Source organism: Canis lupus, chromosome 1 (genome assembly GCF_003254725.2).
Source record: "Canis lupus dingo isolate Sandy chromosome 1, ASM325472v2, whole genome shotgun sequence".
Lineage (NCBI taxonomy): Eukaryota > Metazoa > Chordata > Mammalia > Carnivora > Canidae > Canis > Canis lupus.
This window is the reverse complement of record NC_064243.1, coordinates 27,326,747-27,339,720: the sequence shown is the minus strand read 5'-3', so window position 1 is coordinate 27,339,720 and position 12,974 is coordinate 27,326,747. Positions and strand designations below refer to the sequence as shown.

The window sequence follows — 12,974 nt, the reverse complement described above, 5'->3', positions numbered from 1 at the left end:
GAACTTTATAATCACAAAATCACCTATGGATTAAAAAAAAAAGTTGTTCTGTCAACATACTTATAAATTTTGTAATTTCAAAAAATAAAATTGAATTTTTGTTTATGTGCTTAAAAAGCTAGGGTCTGGTCCTGGCAACAGTTAAGGTGAATAGGAAGTGAAAATTAAGACAAATATCAGGGGAGGTTTCTAGACTGTACATGTTCTGGCTGAGCCACCCAGGGATCCCCCAAGAATGCAATAGAAGGTCCCAATAGAAGATAAACTTCAGGGGCATCTGAGTGGCCCAGTGGTTGAGCATCTGCCTTTGGCTCAAGGCTTGATCCCAGAGTCTTGGGATCGAGTCCCGCATTGGGTTTCCCACAGGGAGCCTGCTTCTCCCTCTATCTGTGTCTCTGCCTCTCCCTGTGTTTCTCATGAATAAATAAATAAAATCTTTTAAAAAAAAAAAAAAAGAATAAAAGAAGAAGAAGGTAGGCTTAAGGCTCCAGAGAGTTCTAGAATGGTGGCTTCTGAGGGCTGTGGGCACTCTCCATTCACAGTACGAGTGCAGTTCTCTTACAGGGTTCCTGACTGTATGACATCATCTGAACATATAGCCATTGGCTTCTGGAACAGCAGCCTGTTTAATGGAGACCTGCTCTATACTTAGAAGCATTTTCATTGTAATGTTTACACTGTTGGAGGTGCTTGGTTCTGTAAGTATGATCTCAGAAGCTGAATATGAAAAATGGATGCCAAACTGGCCGTCAACCTGTGAACACCCGGCAGCATCATATGATCAAAATAAGCATGAGGACAGAGTCATTTGATCTATGGAAGATGTTCTCAAGTCTGCAATGACACCAAAAAGCAAGAACTGTCCTCAACTGGAAAGAGCCAATAAATTTTATTCTAGATTCTACAGAGACACACCTATGCTTTCCATACTGTAATATGACGCCAGTGTCTAAATTTGCAATGTGGTGAAAGAAACAGAAAATGCATCTCTGTCTTAAGCTTCAGACCACTGGGGACTTGAAGGGACATCAAAGAAGCCCTTCAAGTCTCTCGAATTTTTTTTAATTTTTGGTGCTTACCATGCACTCCTGACATTAAAAAGCTTAGTTCCAGGAAGCACCTCCTGGGCCAGAAGATAAGACTTTCTTTCCCCTGAATCACATTTTCTCAAATATTTTGCAAAGCTGAGGTATAAGCCTTTTAATAGAATTATGCAAAATTTGCTCTAACTCTATATGTTTTCAAAACGAAATACTGCCTTGAAGAGACGCTGTATTTGCAATGTCCACGTCAGGCAAGGAAAGCTGGAAATAGGAGGCGGTGAGGGGGACAACATTGTCACCCCAAACTTGGGCTTCATTCACCACTAAGGTTATTTTGTGCAAACTTAAAGCGGCATCTCCTTCTGAAAGGTCAAACTTGCTAGATGGAAATGCTGACCGGTCAGTAGAGGATTATCCTCTTGGCAGGAGAAACCCAGCTCGAATGCACCTCACTCCTGATTTGAACTGTCTGGATGATGGGATAAACACATCTAAGGCACAAACCAGGGCAATGACCTCAGGGAGGCAAAGGGACGTGCATCCCTCCCTGAAATGGAGATGCAAGAGTAAATTTGTAAAAGGACCACGGCTCCTTGTGAAATAATCTTCTATTTCCTAGTTTTCCCTCTTGAAATAATGGAAGACATTTTCTTTGAAATGAAACTTAGGGAAAGATGACTGTAAATTATTTCTTCCAGTGTGAGACACACTTAGCATTTCAGAACTGGATAAGACTCTTTGTTTAACAGATTAGTATATTTGTGCCTGGAAGATAGTATCACAGAGAAGCACAGCAAATGCTCTGATTCTGCAATTTTTAGGCCTTCTGCATGTGGGTGGAACACAGTCACCTATTTGAAATAACCCCAGACTCAAGGACACCGTCTTATCATTGCAGTAACTCGTTGGAACTAAATGGCTGATGGAAAGCAGTATTTGGGGGGCTCAGGTAATAGAGCAACAAGAAGACGATGTTTAGGTTTGAGACAGAGCATCTGCTGTTCTACGCCTAAAAGTTGCTGATTTGAGGCCCTCTTCTCCCCTAGAAGTGGCTCTTGAGAGAGGAGTGTTTGGCAAAGCACTTTCAGGACCAAAAAAAAAAAAAAAAAAAAAAAAGGCACAAGAGAAGGGCAGCACACGGGGACCTCTGCCAAGTTTTGATTTTGACCTCGATTCAGCTTTCTGAAGGTCTCTAGCTAAAGATGACATTTACTGCCACAAAGCCATTTCCTAATAACGTGGCCTGAGCTGAAAATCCAATTCCAATCACCTTTCAACAATCTATTTTTATATTAACAAACACAGATGACAAAACCCTGAACTTCCAGCCCTTTCTCTGTCCCAAAGTCATGCCTGTCTGCCTGCTTTGGTGCCACTGCCTGCCCGACCTGCCCTTGGCAGCAGCCCAGGGCCCAGCGGCGGTGAGGTGAGTCCCTCGCCCACAGCCCAGAGGTTGTTTGCTGCCATGTGTCTGTGCAATGTGCACACTCAGCTAGCACCTCTGCCAAGGAGTTAAAGTCGGGAACCGACAGTTTCAACTACGTAAGCTGGATTTCAAAATAAAGTTCCTGTGCTTCTGGCCCCTCTGAGTGTTCCGAGCCCAGGTGAGCTTTACTGTCACCCTCACGGCTGGCTGCGTGTCCCTCCTCTTGCGAGCTGCTAGATATTTACCCAGGGTTAAAATGGACATCCGTGGGTCAGCAGAAGTGGAGGAGTTTCTTTCTTGATTTATTTGTTCTTATTCTTGTTCAATATGATTAGAAGCCACCTCTCCGCAGCTGCTCCATAATTTGTACCATGTTTGCTTCTGGGATTTTTTCTAATAGTGCTGTTCCATGGAATAGCATTAATATTATGAAAAAGGGATCACTTTTTGCAGTTTAGCATGAAGTGGATGGTGTCTTATTATAAAAATTGCTGAAGGCTACGACGCGTAGGTAATTGGTTAATCCATGTAAAGTTTAACCTTGGCATATTTTTCCCTACAGGAAATTTTTATATAGGCGGAAAGACAAATAGGAAAAATTAAATCAAACCCAAAACATACCTACTGACCGAATTCTGATCAGAATAGCAATATCCTTTCCTTGCTGCTGATATATTTCTAAAAAAAAAAAAAAGGTGACTTCCCACTTTGGACTAAAATGATGTCAGGTTATACAAAGAAAATGTATAGCTCTTCATCGGGTTTTTGGTTCATTTTGTTTTTACAACCCCCCATCCCATTCCCTTCCCCAATTAACAGGTTCTTCATAGGCACAGATAAACTGTATGTTCTTTTCCAAGAAATTTCTGCAACAGGGTTTTTGGATGGGGTCATATTACGACTCTAAATATGAATAACACAGCAGAGGGGAAAAAAAAGAACGGCATGCTGGTAGTATGGGTATTAGCTTGCGGTTTTGAAACTAGCTAACTATGCATAGACCCTGGGTACAGTTCAGACATGACTCTGATGCTCTATCCAGTTCATACTGGTTTGGTTCCTGAGTTAAAAGTGCTGAGAAAACAAACAAGCAAACAAACTAGTCTCCTGATTGGCTGCTTTTCTGGGGCATCATCATAGAAGGGCAGGAATGACAAGGGAGACAGGATCTGGCCTCAGGGAAAAAAGATCAATCATATATGAAATATGCATTTTGACTATACTGTAAATATGACTATAAATGTGAGTGATTAAGCATATCATTTTCAAACTCTGCAGTTTCCAGAATTTTAAATTTCAGCATAATAGATTCAGAGTAAACCATTGGCCTTTGCACTTATCATCTTATAATGTGCATTTGATCTTAGAAATATTAAATATTGGCTTTTTCTTTATTTTCTGCCTCCCTTTCTAGAGCTAAGAAGTAAGGAACCTTGATTTGCTTCATTTACTCCTCCAGCTCTAGACCTGGACCAGTGCCAGGTACACAGTTGTTACTCAATAAATGTGTGTTGAATAAGTATTGATTCTTCTCTTTTATTTCTCTGTTCCATGAAGCTGGTTGGTGATTGGTAACTTCTGAAATAATACTCTATCATCCCATATTCACTAATGACCAAAAGCAAAATCTCTACTTTTTTATTTCAACATATAGTACAGACTGCTAACATCTTGTGGATTTTAATATCATAGCTTGAAATGAGTTGAGACCCCTTTCTAATTTGGAGAGTTGCTGCTTGGTTATCAATTTAACTGCTTATGAGATTATTGGTTTCTTGAATGGAGGCCAGAAATAACACTGAAATAGAATACTCTTTCCAAAGTTCTCTTATAAATGCACCATCCAATTAAAGAAAGCTGAGAAAACATGACTTCAAAGTGCTTTCAAGCAAGTGAAGTCAAGTTTTGTACACAAATGGAGTGCTGCTTTTATTTCACATAGGAATGTGTATCTGCTTTTAATATAATGTTGATAGGAAAATCTTGTTACTGCTGAAAAGAAACAACGAATGTCCTCTAACAACTTGCAAACCTCAGCCAGTATGTTCTGGGCTCCTGGACTAGTGGGCCTAGCTAAGTCTCAGATGCTGTGTTTTCTAAACAAAGCAGATACCTGCGGCTTCTAATTCAGTAGACAAAAGTAGGGTGGAGAAATCAGAAATGCTTATAATCATGCCATGTGATTTGTATGCAAGTTATCTGCAGATTTCACTTTGAAAAAAATTTAAAGATTTTAAAAAAGAAACAAGATTTCATTTTCCTTTTGAGCTCAGCTCCCATAGATTGAATTCAGGTATCTGGCTGCCAAACAGATACCTATATGTATTGATTATAAGTAAAGCAAAATGGCCAAAAGACTATTAGAACATGCTTATACAATTCTACAAATTTTCATCTTTTTTATTATTCAATAGAACCAATTCTATTACTTAATGTTCAATTTCCTATTATTCTATTATTCAATAGAAGCTTTTGTTTAAGACAATGCTACAAATGCTGGCAAAAGTCAAGTGCAGGAAAGAAAATCAATAAAAATATGTATTCTTCATTTGGCAAGCCACAAAATATTTTCTTACATATTATCTAATTTGATTCTCATTGTAACTCTGTAAGGAGTCAGGGCAGGTGTGTGTTAATCTAATTTTGCATATGAGCACACTGAGGTTCTCACTTGACCGGTGCCAAATAAGTAGAAACCAACAGCAGAGTGTGACCATTCCTCCTGGGACCACTCCTGCCTAGTTAAGTGCTTGTTCAACTACCCTTCAAGGATTTCCTCATTGCCTTTCGAATTCCTTGACTCTTTCTTCTCTGGAAACATTGCATGGAGAGCTCTTAGTAAAGTGTCCACCTCATGGTAACCAGGAGAAAGAGAAAGAGGGCTGGATGTTATTGTTGTAATTATGATTAAATGTGATAACGTGTGTGAAAGTGCTTTGTAAGTCACACAATATGACACATGTGCAAGTGTATGTTATTATATGCATATATATATGCATGGATGGTGATGATGATTACTATTGCTTATATGATCCTAGGCATTAAGACTTCAAAAGAGAAACTCTTGAAACTTAGAGTTATCTGAGAAAAAAAAAAGATAGCTACCAGTAAACAAATTTAGTATAAATCATAAGAGAAAAAATGGAGGAAGGAGAACATGCATAAATAAATAATACTTTTAAATACAGTAAGGAACTAGGATGCCTCGGTGGCACAGTCAGTTAAGCCTCTGACTCTTGGTTTTGGCTCAGGTTGTTATCTCCAGGTTGTGAGACTGAGCCCTGCCTTCAGCCCCAGTCCAGCTCTGCACTCAGTGCAGAGTCTGCTTGAGATTTTCTCTCCCTCTCTCTGTGCCCTGCCTGCTCTGTTCTCTCTCTTTCTCAAATAAAAAATAAACAAATCTTTAAAATACATACATACATAAATAAATAAATAGAATAAGGAACTAATTAGAGTATGCTGAGCTTTGAATAATTGCTCAAATGTGATTGAAGTTGAGTTGTAGGAGGAGACATGTGTCTTGTATCCCAAACATCTCCAATGGCACATAAATAAATACACAGAAGCTTAGAAGTTCTCATTTTGTTTTCTCAGGAAATTTCTCGTAATTGCATTTGAGTCTGCATGGGATGTTGAGCATTTCAGAGGAACTGCACAGTTTGGCTCCTGTGAAGTGTCCTGACTTGACCAGGTCTGAGTGTCTATCCTGAAGGCAAGGAGGCATTCCAGCAGGATCCTTTGCCTGATGACAGCCTGATAAAGTAACACAGATTGCCTCACAACCTTGTTATTGTCATCTCTTTATGTCTCCTGGTCTCTGTGCTTCATCTCTTTCCCCATAATTCCCTATTGCTGTTTGTAATCAAATCCTACCTTGGGAATGTCATACTGGAACATGAGGAGTACAACTGCCACTCCGGGCCCTTCTGCCGTGTCAGAGCATAAGGTGTTGTTTGACATTAAATAGAATTACCAGAGTCCTTTCCATCGAATGAATGTTACCTAATGCTGGCATCAATAAATGGTGTGGTTCCTTGGTCTGACCCACTGAACAGGAATAAAGTCAACATCAACTTATCGCAAGTGCGTGTCTATGTGTATATCAGAACAACTTTGCATGGAGGTCTGAGGGGCTTGAATGACATTTTTCTCCTCTAGTTGAGTCTGAAGAAGAGAAAACAAACAAAAGAAACTTTATCCTTGCTGACAGATTGACAAATATCATGCATCTTACAGCAAATTGAGAGTCACATATGACTCCGACCCTCTACAGGTTTGTAGTCTGGATTGTATGTAACGTAATCCAGAATCTGGATCAGATAATATCTGGTGTGTTCACTTGATTTGTTGAGGGCATCAACTATCAATGCTTCATTGATCCTGACTCAAATGCCCACTCAAGAAATTCATGAAGCATAGACCCCTCTAGAAGTTTATAAATCTCTTTTGAATCCTATTATACGGTAACCACCCAACATCACATACTTGAAAAGTGCATTGAAACAGTATTTGAGAGATAGAATTCAACACACTCTATGAGTTTCCACTCCTATTCCTTTAAGGGAAATTTAAAAATTGGTCTGGAATGGACGCTTTCCTACCTCTTGAGCCTTCTGAAGAGCTTGAAAGCAAAGGTCATTTTTCTGTGACATTGCCTTCCAAATAGAGATAGAAAGAAATACTTTTAAGATATTCAGAGGACTAAAGAAAAACTCAGTCATTCCCAGACTCACTAATCTGGTCTTTTGAATGCGAAAGAAATAAAAATATTTCAAATTCTTTACAGACACATAAAACTTAAAGGTGAAGTAAACTTTCTAGTCCCTGCTTTCCATTTCTTTATTCCCACCTTGGAATAATCTTTGGGATGATAAGCATCTGCCCACAATAGAAGTTTTATTTACTAAGAATCTACTGTATATCAGATCATAGACCAGGAGCTTCAGGAACCTCATTTGGAATTCTCATTTAGAATTTCAGTTCCTGGACATATTGTCTACCCACCTTGCAATAAACAAAATGAGGGTAAGAAAAGGTAGGTAATTTGTCTATGGCAAGAAGAGCTAGACTGAAAAACTTAGAGTCAGGTCTGTCTTATTCCCAAACTGTGCAGTTTTTCATGTCTGCGTGTCCACGTGAGTGGGATCCATCATACAAAGATACTGAATTTCTGTCTGCTCCAGATTGTCTACCTACTAGTTATTTGACCATGTGCAAATCACTTCAGTTTCTTTGACTAGAAAATGGGAATGATAATTTTTGTTCCTTGCAGTTCATAGCATTGTGGCAGAAGTGAAATGAGATAGGTAATATATGGTGTTTTAAGTACTACAACACTTTCAAATCACTGGCTAGATCTCCTAGACAGCCAAGAGGTCACTATCACTCTCTGCTCAATGAGATATCTTCAGGAGTGACTTGAACACCATCTGCAAGGCTTCTTTCCCTACCTCATTTAGGCCTCTACTGAAATGTCACCTCCCTAACATTAACTTCCTCAATTGTCCTATCTGAAAAGCCACACACTCAACCGCACCACTCTCTCCCTGACCATTATCATTTTCCTCTTGGCACTTAGTACCACATGATGCCCGGTGTCCTCAAATAAAATGTGATTCGAAGACTGCTATGTCCCAGCTGGGAAAAACAGAACCTGTGATATTTCTAGAATAAATAAAAGAATGATTATTAAGAATTTTAGGCATTCTGAGGGCATTTGGGTGGCTCAGTCAGTTAAGCATCTGCCTTCAACTTGGGTCATGCTCCAGGTTCTGAGATGGAGCCCCAAACTGGTCTCCCTGCTCAGTGGGAAGACCACTCTCTGCTTCTCCTTTCCCCACTGCTTGTCCTCTCTCTCTTTCTCTCAAATAAATAAATAAGACCTTCAAAAAATTTTTAGACACTATGATAGATCAGGGAATATTGGTTTGGGCAGGTGATTCCATTATATACCCCTTAAATCACACCATAGATGTCTCTGACCACACTTAGGAAAGACTTCAAAGAGCTCTTACTAAATCTTGCACAATGCTTTTTGTTTTCATTAAAATGAAGAATTTAGGTAAAACCAGTTATTTCCTTCAAGGCTTCTGACTGATTTCCATTAAAGTTGCTGCCTTTGCAACAGTTCCTTGAGTGATGTGTATTAACCCCCTTATAAACTCTCAGAGAAGAGAGAATGCCATATGCCTTCATATTCATGCATTCATTCCTTCATTTATATAATTATTTGACAAATATTTTTAGAGTACTTCTTGAGCTAAGCAACATTCTAGATGCTGAGCATATAGCAGGGGCCAAAGTCCCGGCCTTCATGGAGATTATATTCATGTGGGGAGAGAGACAGACAATTGGCAAATAAGCAAGTATATTTGGAGAATAAGCAATGTTGTGCAAAGAAATAAAAGAGCAGAGAGATCAGGAGCTGAGGGATTGGGTGTAAAGGGCAGCTAAATCTTGGGAGGTTAGGGAAAGACATTTGAAGAAATAAGGGGTTAAACAATATGGAAATGGGGTGGGAAGCAAGATGTGTTTTAGAGGGAGGTGGGGCTCCAGGCAAAAGAAGAGCCAGTGACAAGTCCCTGAGGTAGTGACGGTCTGGGCATGTTCTGAGACTAGCAAAAAGGCAGTGTGGTGGGAGTTGCTGAAGCAGGCAGCTGGGTCATTTGGGATCTTATGGACCTGGGGCCAGAGTGTGTGGAGGGCAGTGAGTGAAGAAGGAAACAGCTACTTGATAAGAAAGGTAATACAGGAGTGGGCCTTAGAAGGATACCCTTAGAAGGACATAAGATTCGACTTTACTCAGGGAGGTGGAGGCCACCAGAAAATTCTAAGGAGAGGAGTGATATAATGTGACATATTTTTTGGAAAATCACGCTGGTAGCTGGGTTAGCAATAAGCCATGGAGGGTTGAAATATATGTATGTAGAAAAACCAATTAGGTTATTATTGAGAGAAAGAGTGAGGTCAAGGATGACACCAAGATTTGGGGCCTGAGCAACCAGGACCAAATTGCCACACAATGAAATGAGGAAACGGGTGGAGTTTGGGGCTTGGGGAAATGAGGAATGTAGGCACTCAGTTGTAAATAACAGAACTCATTTGGCCTATTTACACAGCAGAGTAACTGAGGAGCATTCAAAGCTGCTGCAGGAGTGCCAGAGTACCAAGCTCAGAGGTTGCAGCCAGGAGCACAGCCCCAAACAACACCACAGGCTGCTCCAGGGAAGACACAACCCTAGGCCAGGCTGACACCAGACACCGGAAGCTCTGCCTCTGCTGCCAGGAGCTCCAGCTGTCACTGTGATCCCTACCAGAAAAAAATATAAATAAATAAAGTGGGACACATGCTCCTGCTTCTCACTCCGCCTTTCAGATCTGGGGCACCTGATGGGCAGAACTTGGTCACAGGCTGCAGAAGAGCCTGGCTCATGGGGTTCGGATTTTCAGCTTGAGGATTTAAGAGCATAGGCTCCCAAAAGGCTATTCACAAAGGTTTGATCAGCAGCAAGCCTGGCAAACATCCTGAGATATTCTTGCCATCATTGCTTTGCCTGTTACTAAGTGCTCAGTGAACATTTTCTTAAAAAACACATATTTTTTTTTTCTACCTTCAGATTTAGATCAGGTTTCTTGTGGAATATGTGCCCAGTCCTACCCCAGACCTAGAAATAAAAAAATTTCAAGAGAAGAATTAATACTTGTCTTGAAGCATAGGAGAGAATACACACCAACTAATCAATAAAAGAATAAATAAAATTGGAAATTTGGGAAGCTCTAGTCAACTGTTGCATAAGAATACTCATTATCACCAGATAGTTACTAACTACTTATGTTTTCAATTATTGAGAAGTTATCAATGCTAAATGCTACGGTGCAAAATGCTGACTTTCAGCATTTCATTTGACTGTCATACCAAACCCATTGAGCAGAACTAAGCTTGGAGAGGTTATCTTGTATAACTAGTAAGTGATAGGATTCCTTGTCCTAAACTCTTAGCTACAAGGCTACATTCCTTAATTTCATCTCTAAGGAAACATGATGTCAAGTAAGGAACCAAGAGATCCACAGCATAACAACCCACTCTAAATACTTTCATTAATTATGTATCTTAGCTTTGTTTTTCACGTGTCATTAAAATAATCTGCTAAGAATTCATTCATCTTTATTTTTAAAAGATATGCGTCTGTGTACAAAGGATCAGGACATCCTAATGGTGCAGCAGTTACTACTCAGGTTTTTTTTTTGCAAGAAAAAAAAAAAAGAAACCCTGGAAATCTAATTATTAGTTAGGAGCTGACCAATAAATTGTGACATCTCTATAATTGAATACCACGAGTTCTCTGAAAGCATGGGAAGATCTTTAAGATATACTTTTGAGTTAAAAGATACCTACATGGAAAATAGTGGCTATCGTGTGATTCTGTTTGTAATCCTATAAACACAGATTTATATGTGTATAGATGCATACATAGTACATAGAATATTTCTAGAAGGATACATAAACTACTGGGAGGAGGGGAAAAGGGATTTGTAAAGGGTAAGGGAGACTTTACCTTTCAGTTTATATCTTTCTGTACGGTTTCAATCCTACTTTGTATATAGATAAATTTTATACTTAACAATAATGAACTTTTTCAGTAAAATCGGGGTTTGAAATATTTTTGAGCCCTTTGGAGAAGTTACTTTATGACTTCATACACTTCATTTTAAAATTATGAGGGCATAGAGATCATTTTATTGTTTTGATCTTTACACCAAATGTTCTTATTAGTCTTGATTGTTTTCTTCAATATTCATAGATAAAGCAAACTGCATAGTGTTAATGTATAGACATTTGTTGTAAATGATCATATTTTCCCTCTAAATAAAAAGAACACAGAATTATACACCTAAAAATGGTTACAATGGTAACTTTTATGTTATGTATATTTTACCACAATTAAAAAAAGAACATAGAACTTCATGACATAAAGTATTCAACGGAACTTTCATAATCATAGCTAAAAACTCTGTTGCCTGCCCAGTGCCAGGCTCTGTGAGAAGCATGCAGGACCTTTATTTCCCTGAACCTTCATATTTCTATAAGCTTGGTGCTTTTCCTGCCCATTTTACAGAGAATGCTGAAAGAAATGATTCACCCAAGAGCATGCAGCTGGAAAGAGGTGAATGCAGAGATAGCCCAGAGAGTGAGCATGGCCCTGGAGGCCCACGTGCTAACACATTACTCTTCACTGCCTCTCAATACAAATGAGCTTGACTCCTGGGAAGATAACTGTGACATTCCCAGAGAAAATTGACTCATTCTTCGTTAAACATATGTCGTGAAATGTGAAGCTTACAAACACAAAAATTATTTAATATAAGGATCTGGGAATTTTCAGGCTATATTTTTTGATATACAAACTGTAATGTTGACAATAGTACTCAGCATTCATGGTATGGTTAGTAACTGGTAGGGGGAGTTTTCCATCTACAATAAGTAACTAGACTATACTCGCTAGTTAAATTTTCCGGCTATATCAGTGATGAAGAGAAAACTTGTCTTCATCTTTAGTATTGAAAATATTCTTGAAATATATGTGTCCACTTGCTTTTCTTAGTAGAATAGTGATAGGATCTTCTTTTGATAAAAGAATTTTGTTATGCAATCATTATGAATATCAGTGATCATTGTCTAAACATACATTAAGCTGAATTTATATTGAATCTGTCCTCTACCTTGAAAACTTCCTTCTTTATACTAAATCATCAATATGGGCTTATTTTAGATAGTTTTCTCCCATGTTTTCTAGAAACAGGATTTTCAAAGTCATTCAGGTTAATTGGATTCTAATTCATAAAGTTTGGCTACACACTAATGTTTCAAGTGGTTCCACCAATGAATAATTTTGAATTGCTGGGTTTGGAGACAGTGCTACAGTGAAAAACACTAAATCCACACAACACTGAAACATGGTTTGTAAAAAAGAGGAGGTTACAGCTTTTACAATATGCATTCCTGCCACACCTTAAACCCATCTCCCACTTCTCATCCAGATACTTCCTTGGAGAAGACAGGCAGGTGTGATCCTAGCCTCTCTTGCCTCTCACCAATACTATATTTTCTCACTTTAAGTCCCCTCACTACAGAGAAAGGAATAAAGATAGAGAGAGAGAGAGAGAGAGAGAGAGAGGCTGAGAGAGAGAGTATGTGTCTTACAGGATTTCTAGGAGTCAGCTAATCAAAGTTCTTCACTAGTGTAGACAGGCCCTTGGCAGCATTCCTGACAGATAACAATCTAGTGTGAATGTTAATTCTTTTAGTTTATAGAGACCTCTGTGTCATTGGACATTCCTTCTTTTGTCAGATAATTCTAATTACTGTAATCCTTCTGCTACCAAAACAGTCAACTACTGATACTAGCTTCTGGCACTTGGAGGAACTCTGATGATGAATACTCACTCTTCCACAGACTTCTCAAGCCTTCTTTAACTACAACCTGCCCTTTCTCAGAGAGTCACTA

The 12,974-nt window shown here is 39.0% G+C and overlaps 1 long non-coding RNA gene across 1 annotated transcript in view; it reads left to right on the top strand.

Annotated features, from left to right (window-relative positions):
* LOC112643766 (uncharacterized) overlaps positions 1-6,552 on the top strand; it is a 107,597-nt gene extending 101,045 nt beyond the window's left edge. The window contains exon 6 of the long non-coding RNA XR_007412127.1: positions 6,064-6,552. This is a non-coding gene — a long non-coding RNA (uncharacterized LOC112643766). The remainder of the gene's footprint in view (positions 1-6,063) is intronic.
* Positions 6,553-12,974: the final 6,422 nt, after the last annotated feature.